At 46.4% G+C, this 9,086-nt stretch overlaps 1 pseudogene; it reads right to left on the reverse strand.

The window, feature by feature from the left end:
* LOC100484227 overlaps window positions 1–9,086 on the reverse strand; it is a 30,424-nt pseudogene that overhangs the window by 16,882 nt on the left and 4,456 nt on the right.

The following is a 9,086-nucleotide window of genomic DNA, read 5'->3' on the forward strand; positions in this document are numbered from 1 at the left end:
ATTGTTGAAGAATAAAATCTCTTTTGCTTTAGACCTTGATCTGGGTTCTACAACTTTTTTAACTGTGACTTTGGATAAATCAATCTCTTTGATTCCAATTGTGATCATTTAAAAAAATGAATCCATAAAATTCATAGAGGAAAGCACTGGGGATAAGTTCTTTGAAATTGGTCTCAGCACAGATTTTTTTGGATCTGACTCCAAAAAGCAAAGAGAAAGAAGTACGCCAAACTAAAAAACTTTTGTAAAGCAAAGGGAACCATCAACAAAATGAAAAGGCAATCTATAGGAAAAAATCTTTGCAAATCATATATCTGAGAAATGATTAACATCCAAAAAACATAAAGAACTCATTCAACACAATAGAAAAAGCCTAAACAGCCCAATTAAAAATGCGCAGGGGATCTGGATAGACTTTTTCCAAAGAAGACATCCAAATGGCCAGCGGGTACATGAAAAGGTACCCAACACCACTCATCATCAGGGAACTGTGAATCCAAACCATAATGTGATATCATCTCACACCTGTTGGAATGGCTATTCTAAAAAAGAGAAGGAATAGCAAGTATTGGTGAGGACGTGGAAAAAAGGGAACCTTGCTCCCTCCCTGTTGGAGGGAATGCAAATTAGTGCAGCCACTGTGGGAACAAATCTGGAGGTTCCTTAAAAAAGACTGGTGATGGGTAGTAAGGAGGGCACGTATTTCATGGTGCACTGGGTGTTATACGCAACTAATGAATCATCGAACTTTACATCGGAAACCGGGGATGTACTGTATGGTGACTAACATAATATAATAAAAAAACATTAAAAAAAATAAAAACAGAACTACTCTATGATCCAACAATTCCACTTCTGGGTATTTATTTGAAGAAACAAAAACACTAACTTGGAAAGATATCTGCATCCTTGTGTTCATCGCAGCGTTTATAATAGGCAAGGTAGGGAAACAACCTGTTTCTATCAATGCGTGAGTGGAGGATGAAACATTTGCAACAACACAGAGGGATCTTGAGGGCGTTGTGCTAAGTGAGCTGTGTCAGAGACAGAAGGACAAATGACGTATGATTTCACTAATATGTGGAATCTAAAAACAAACAAACAAACACACAAACAAACAAAACAAACACATAGAGCAAATAAGTGGGTGCTGGAGGAGGGGAGGAATTGGTGGAGGGGAGGGCAAAATGGGTGTAGGCAGGAAATAAAAACCATGTAACTGTGTTTGCCTCATGGGGCTGCTGGGAGGAGTGAGGTGGGAAACGATGACCCTGAGGGGGCAGGAGTTCCCAGTGAGCTTACGCTAGGAGGAAAACCTGAGCTTCCAGGCCCTGGGTGTTTCTTCACTCCTGTTGCTTCCACTCTCTCCCCTTTCCTTGCGCTATGAGAATAACCACAGTAATAACAGCAGTGACCATGATAATAGCTTGTGTTTGACGGTCTGCTCTCTACTAGTCTTCACATGTGCTTCACACACGTGAATTTTAAATCTCTCTCCATCCATGGGGGGTAAGTACAATTGTCCCCAAATTACAGACAAGCAAACTGAGGCATAGAGAGGAGAAATAATTTCCTACATGTCAGATATAATCAGCGGTGAGCTGGACTTTGAAGCCACGTAGCTCAGCTCTGCTGTGTAAGCTCTCAACACCCTACCTACTGATCATGAAAACCTGATTGTCCACTCCCCTCGCACTCCCCCTGCCCTGTCACCTCTCTCTTTTCCTTAATGAAGTGCTGGGTGCTGTTCTCATTGAGGCTGAGGGCTTGGGACGCCCCACCATCTCCCCGCTCTGTCTCCATGCCTCTCCACCACCCCAAGCCCCTGTACCATCACAACTCTCCAACAGGCTGGTAAAAATCTCCCCAGATGAGGAATTGAATCCCGGGGAGCAGCGACAGGCGTTGGCATTGACACACGTGGATTTCGGAGGGCACCACTGAGCACAGTCTGTGTGGGCAGAGGCTGTGGGGACAAAGACCACAGTCAGAAGGTTCAAGAAATGGAGGGAGCCAGCTGCCAGCTGAGGGTCAGGAATAGAGCAGGGGAGGGTAGGGAAGGGATGGTTGCCATTGGAAGAGCTCAGAAAACTCTGGATGTTCAGGGAGGAAGAAACAGGTTCTTTTATACCCAGAAGACCATCTGCGAGCCTTACTTGTGGAATAAGCTCCCTTCCCTACCCCTTGTTGGTGAGAAAACCCAGACCCCAGCCTGCATTCCCCAGCTTATGCCACCAGGGGCTGGCTGGGCAGACTCACATTTCAGTTCCTGTACAGGCCCCAGTGTCAGCAGCAGCAGCACCAAGATCCCTGGGACAGAAAAACAGATGAAAAAGAGAGGAGAGTCGAGTTCCAGTTTCAACCCATGTCTGCATAGTCATTGCCTTCCGGGGGGTGGTTCTGCCTGCAGCCCATGGCTTTCCAGCAGGATCTGGGAGGCCCCTATACTGTGCACAGAACCAAGACTCAGCCTGTCCCCTCTGTCTCCCTGGACTCCCTGGGAAGTCAGTCAAGGATATCCACAGCCTTCATGGAACCCCAGGTGCTACAGGTGAGGGGACAGAGCCCACACAGATAGCTGATGTCAGGCACACAGCGCAGAGACTCCAACCTCTCCCAAAGGAAGGGAGTACATCTTGAAGAAGAGACTCTTCCAATCCAGGGGTCTTGCCCATATGCAGGTTCTTTGTTCCCTGGCAATAGCAGACATCTGCTTGGAGAAGGCCTGCTCTCTCCTCCATGGTGAACGGGTGCCTTTTCAATTTCACATGGAGCATCCTATGGGGTAAGAGTGTGGCCGGATGGTTTGTTGTCCAGGTGTAGATGGAAGTGGCCCAAGCTCTCTCAGTCTGCCAGGCCTGGTGCCCTCAGCTTTCCTGGAGGCTCCCAGATGGGGTGGGGACATCACAGCCACCTGAGTCTCAACCTGAGGACTTGAACAAATCCAGGGTGGGCCTTCCTGGGAACCGTGTGAAAGGGAAATGCTGCATTCCCGACCAGGACCTGTCATGGTTCCCAGTGATGGCCTTTGTCCTGACTTTCCCCACATGGCTTCTCACTGCATAACCTTTGGAATCTCCATTGTCCTGGCAGGACAGCACACTCCCATCCACATTATCTCTCAGACTCCAGCTCCACGGACATGGACAAGACCTACAACTGAGCCAGGCCCTTTAAGGGGCTTGAGGGAAAGTGTCAAGGGAATGAAGGTGATGCTGGACAGGCAGGTTCACCTGGACAGTGGGCACCAGGCTGGGGAGGACAGTGTCACTGATGTCCAGTCACGCAGCCTTGGGGCAGTGAAGTCACCTTTTAAGAATTCTCTGGACTAAAAGAAAGTGGTGAGAATCCCCATCTGAGCAAGGCCAGCAGTGGGTGAGGGCTGGGTGGCTGGAGAGAGGAGCAGGTGCTAATGGGCAGATGTTTCTGTCTTCTTGGCCCTTGGCCTCCCATCAGGGGTGCAGACCTGTGGGACCTGCCAAGTGGGTCTCAGCCTCCGTCTTCTGTCCCTGAGTGGTCTGGGTCAACGTGGGGCCTGGGTTGACCTCCCTGGAAGAGGGTCAGGCCTCTGGCAATGGTCCCCTCTCTTTCCATCCAGTCCAGATGGCAGCCTCTTCCATTCACCTAAATCTTAGAGTGTGTGTAGGTTGGGTGGTCCCCATCACTCTGCCCACCCCCCCACCTCTTCCAAGTCCCAGTCATCCGAGTTGCCCACAGGCTTGTAAACTAAAATTCTTGGGGAAGTTCAGGGCTGAGGCTTGCATGGGGAATTGGAGATGGAAGGCCATAAAGCTAGTTTACAGTGCCAGGAGGTGTCTTCTCCAGGTGGGGTTATTGGCCAGGGGCAGGGCTGGCCAGGGAAGGTGAGCCCATCCTCGAATCTCCCCCCTTCCCACATTTCTGGACAGGGTTCCTGGGTCCATCCTGGTGTGGCCAAGCCTGTGTGGATTCCAGAGAGAGGGGAGAAGGTCTCATCCTGGCTGCCGCTGATGAAGCAGCAGACACATATTGCAGGTGAGCTTGTGCAGTATCCTGCAGGCCAGCCCTCTGTTTTCTGAAACTAAAGTGCCACGTGGCAAGGGAGACGCTCCAAAATTGTGTGAGTGGCACTCCGTGGAGGGATCTGAGCCTCGGGATTTGGAGAGGTGCCCAGAGCAGCTCTCTGATGCCTGGAGAAAGTGAGCTGACTGACCCCCCAAACCTCATGGATGGGGAGAAAGCAGGTGCAAAGTCATGCTTACCTTGACACATGTTCTCAGTCTCGTTCCCGAACGCTGTCTGAGAAATGAGCTCCTGTCTCGGGCCACACATGCAGTAGCCACTGTCCGTGCCCCGACAGTCAGCATAGGCTGGACAGGACCTTCTCAACTGTTTTTCACACATGTCGATGTCTGGAATGCCACAGGATAAAGGATCACTTCCCTGAGGAGTAAGTTCACTAGGGCTGATGCCCTGGTCTTCAGTCTGACCCCCACAGTGAAGGCTGGATGGATGTGGCTCCCAGGAGGCACACCTGGGGCCGGTCTGAGCTGGAGCCAGCTTCTCCAAAAGCCTGCTCATGCTCTGCTCATCCCTGCTCTCTGGCTGGGCCTGAGGGACCTAGATTCAGACACTCTGCTGTGCCATGATGGGGGCCGGAAGGAGGTCTGCACCCCTTTCTGCAGACCTTGTGAAAAAAACAGAGGCAGTGAGTCAGGCTCTGGAGCCTCCCCTGTGGTGCTGTTTGCACCATTGGAGACCTGGGGTGGCCTCTCGTCAGGGCATGGAAGGCCACCCTGGAGGCTGAGGCAGTGGAGGGAGTCATGGCCTGGGGGCTGTCCGGGGCGACACTCATCATTCACCCCTGAGGATAGAAGCAGATGGTCAGGTCCCTGCCCATTGATGGTTTCCACCCACTTTACTCACGGTGGTCCAAGTACACTTCACAATCCTCATCAAGCACGCCCTCAAGTCCCAGTGTCAGTTGCCCCAGAATGCCCCGGGGGAATTCCCTTTAATTAGAGCCCATAACAGATGGGAAATGAAGAAGCAACAGGAAGCTGCTCACAGCAGAGTCATCCCAGGGTGGCTTCCTGGCCTCCTATCTCTCCTTGTTCTCTAAACCTGAGAGGAAAGAAGCCTGTGAGCCAGGTCCCTGTGAGTAGCTCAGGGACCCACAGAGCAGGGGCTACACATCACTGGCTAAAAATAACAGTCTAATAAGAATCAGCAAGTCAAGGGGCGCCTGGGTGGCGCAGTTGTTAAGCGTCTGCCTTCGGCTCGGCGTGATCCCAGCGTTCTGGGATCGAGCCCCACATCAGGCTTCTCTGCTAGGAGCCTGCTTCTTCCTCTCCCACTCCCCCTGCTTGTGCTCTGTCTCTCTCTGCCAAATAAATAAAATAAAAAACCCCAAAAAACCAGCAAGTCAAGAATGCATCAAAATGCAGGGACAGGGGCGCCTGGGTGGCACAGCGGTTGAGCGTCTGCCTTCAACTCAGGGCGTGATCCCGGCGTTAAGGGATCGGGCCCCACATCAGGCTCCTCTGCTGTGAGCCTGCTTCTTCCTCTCCCACTCCCCCTGCTTGTGTTCCCTCTCTCGCTGGCTGTCTCTATCTCTGTCAAATAAATAAATAAAATCTTTAAAAAAAAAAAAATGCAGGGACAGAATATTTTCTCCTGTACATTCCAATCAGGGCAACAAGACTTTTAGAGCCTGAAAGGACTCAGGACTCATGCTGAGTCAGGGCAGGCAACTGGGTCCCCCAGAGCAGTTTCCTACCTGAGCTCATGGACATCCTTTCTAAGGTCCCAGGCTCAGGCTGTGGGTGTCAGCACCAGAACAGGACAGGATGTGGGAAGACACATACCTGACACATTCCTGTTCACCCCCATCTGAACAATGGGACCGCCCTCCTCTCTTCTCAGATGGTGGCAGTGGCTGGACACCTGCCTTCAATGTTGTTGGGTGGGTGGAGTGCTGTGGGGGACAGGTGGGTATGAGGCATGCGGGTGGGGAAGACATGATGATGGGAAATCCTCAACCTGACAGGTGTGCTCCCAGAAGGAGCTGGGATCCAGGCATCAGCAGGGCTCCTCGCCATGCTCACTCAGCCACGAGTCTCCATGAGACACACACGCAAATGCACGGGGGATCCGTTAGGGATACCTCTCAGGCATAGAGGGGCTGGGCGGGAATCAATACCACCCTTTATTCTATGGTAAGTTTACTTTCCCCCAAATATTAAATGACACATGGATACTTAGAAGGACAAAGAAAATGTAAAAAAATAAAAACAAAAAATCACCCCTAAGTCCACTACACAGACTACTGGTAAATTTTAGGGTATTTTTTCTTATCTTTTCAAACATACTAGGAATTTTTCCTTTACTTACCAATATATATGCATCTAGGACTATTTTGTGTACATGAAAATATTTCTTGGTATAAAAACTGTACATTTTCCTCCTTTCCCCTATTTTCTTATTGTAGTGAAATGCACACAACAAAATTTTCCATCTTAACCATTTATAAGTATTAAGATTTCCTTTTATGATCTTATTTTCTTGAATAAAACGTCTTCAGTGTCATTATAAAATGTTTTTTAAAGCAAACTTTAGTTCCAGCTTCCTTTATTCAAGTTGTATTTATTTTTCTTAGAGGAAAAACTATTTTTATCTTTCTTTTTTTTTTAAAAGATTTTTATTTTGTTTATCTGACAGAGAAAGAGAGGGAGAGAGCATAAGCACGGGGAGCAGCAGGCAGAGGGAGAAGGAGAAGCCGGCTCCCTGGGAGCCTGATGTGGGGCTCAATCCCGGGACCCTGGGATCATGACCTGAGCTGAAGGCAGACGTTTAACTGGCTGAGCCACCCAGGCGCCCCAATTTTTGTTTTTCTCATTTGAGAAAAATAGTTGATTTTCTTTCTGAGATTGAAATTTTTTTCTTTCTTTCTTTGTCTTTCTTTCTTTCTTCTTTTCCTTCTTTCTTCTTCAGCATAGTTTAACAACTGTGATGTTTTAAAGTTAAGGTTATCTTACCAATCCATTATTAGCATTTATTTATTTATTTATTTTTATTTTAATTTTTAAAAATCATATCACATGCCCTCTTTAATTCCTATCACCCAGTTACCCCATCCCCCCATGCACTTCCCTTTCTGCAACCCTCAGTTTGCTTCCTGGAGTCAAGAGTCTCATATGGTTTGTCTCCCTCAATGATTTCTTCCCATTCAGTTTTCCCTCCCTTCCCCTATTGTCCTCTGCACTATTCCTTATGTTCCACATATGCGTGAAACCATGTGATAATTGTGTTTTTCTGATTGATTTATTTCTTTTTAGGTTAAAATTGTGTTTCCATTATTTAAATGTTTTGAAAAGATATACATAGCAGGATTTTAAAAAGCATACACTTCTAATTTTGTATCATTTCTTAAGCACATATGTAGTGTAATTTCATTCTTGGATTTGGAAATTTTTTTTAAGATTATTTATTTATTTGAGAGACAGAGAGAGAGAGAGAGCAGGGGGAGGGGCAGAGGGAGAGGCGACAAGCCGACACCCTGCTGAGCAGGGAGCTTGAACTGGGGCTCTATCCTAGGACCCTGAGATCACAACCTGAGATGCTTAACTGACTCAGCCACCCAGGCGCCCTGAAAGTTTGTTTTTGTATGCTTAAAAAATTATTTCAGGAGCAAAGTAAATGATTTAAATAGTACTAAACAATATTATCTTATTTGTGCATAGGGCTCTTTAGCTTATAAAGTGTTTTTTTATTGTTGTTTACTGCAACATTATTTACGATAGCCAAGATATGGAAGCAACCTGAGTGCCCATCAACAGATGAGTGGATAAGGGAGATGTGGTATATATAAAAATGGAATATTACAGAGTCATAAAAAGGATGAGATTGTGCCATTTGAGACAATATGAATGGACCTAGAGGGTATGATGTTAAGTGAAATAAGATTGAGAAAGAAAAATACCATATGATATCACTCATAAACGGTATCTAAAAAAAAACCCCAAATGAATAAAACAAAAGCAGAATCAGACCTATAAATACAGAAAGCAAACTGGTGGTTGCCAGAGGAGAGGAGGGCTGGGGGTTGGGTGAAGGGGAATGGGAAATACAGGCTATCAATTATGGAATGAATCAATCATGGGAAGAAAAGGCACAGCATAAGGAATATAGTCAATGTTATTGTAACAGCCAAGTGTTGCTTTATGGGGACAGATGGTAGCTACACTTGTGGTGAGCACAGCATGTGTATAAATTCGTCTAATCATTATGTTGTACAATGAAACTAATGTAACATTGTGTGTGAACTATACTCAAATGGAAAACACTTTAGAAATGTTTTCTTCCTTTTTTAAAATATATTTTCATTGAAGCATAATTAATATACCGTGTTACATTAGTTTCAGACATACAACATAATGATTTAACAGTTTTTTTTTAAAAGAGTTTATTTATTCAACAGAGATAGAGACAGCCAGCGAGAGAGGGAACACAAGCAGGGGGAGTGGGAGAGGAAGAAGCAGGCTCATAGCGGAGGAGCCTGATGTGGGGCTCGATCCCATAACGCCGGGATCACACCCTGAGCCGAAGGCAGATGCTTAACCGCTGTGCCACCCAGGCGCCCCTGATTTAACAGTTCTAAACATTACTCAGTGCTCACCACGGTGAGTGACGTCATCACTTGCCCCCAAACAATGTTATTATAGTATTATTGACTATATTCCCCATGCTGTGCTTCTCTTCTCTGTGACTTATTTATTTTAAAGCTGGAAGTTCATACCTCTTAATCCCCTTTATCTATTTTGCCCATCTCCCGGCCACCTCCCCTCTGGCAACCACCAATTTGCTCTCTGTATTTAAGAGTCTATATATATATATATGTTAATATATATTATATTTAATTATATATAATTTATATATATAAAACAAAGTTTTATATTTTAGATTCCATATATATGTGAACGTTTTTCATGACACATCTCCAAAAGCAAGAGAAATAAAAGAAAAAATGAACTTGTAAGACTTCATCAAGATAAAAAGCTTCTGCACAGCCAAGGAAACAATCAAAAAAACTAAGAGGCAGCCCACGG

This window comes from Ailuropoda melanoleuca, chromosome 4 (assembly GCF_002007445.2).
Source record: "Ailuropoda melanoleuca isolate Jingjing chromosome 4, ASM200744v2, whole genome shotgun sequence".
Classification (NCBI taxonomy): domain Eukaryota; kingdom Metazoa; phylum Chordata; class Mammalia; order Carnivora; family Ursidae; genus Ailuropoda; species Ailuropoda melanoleuca.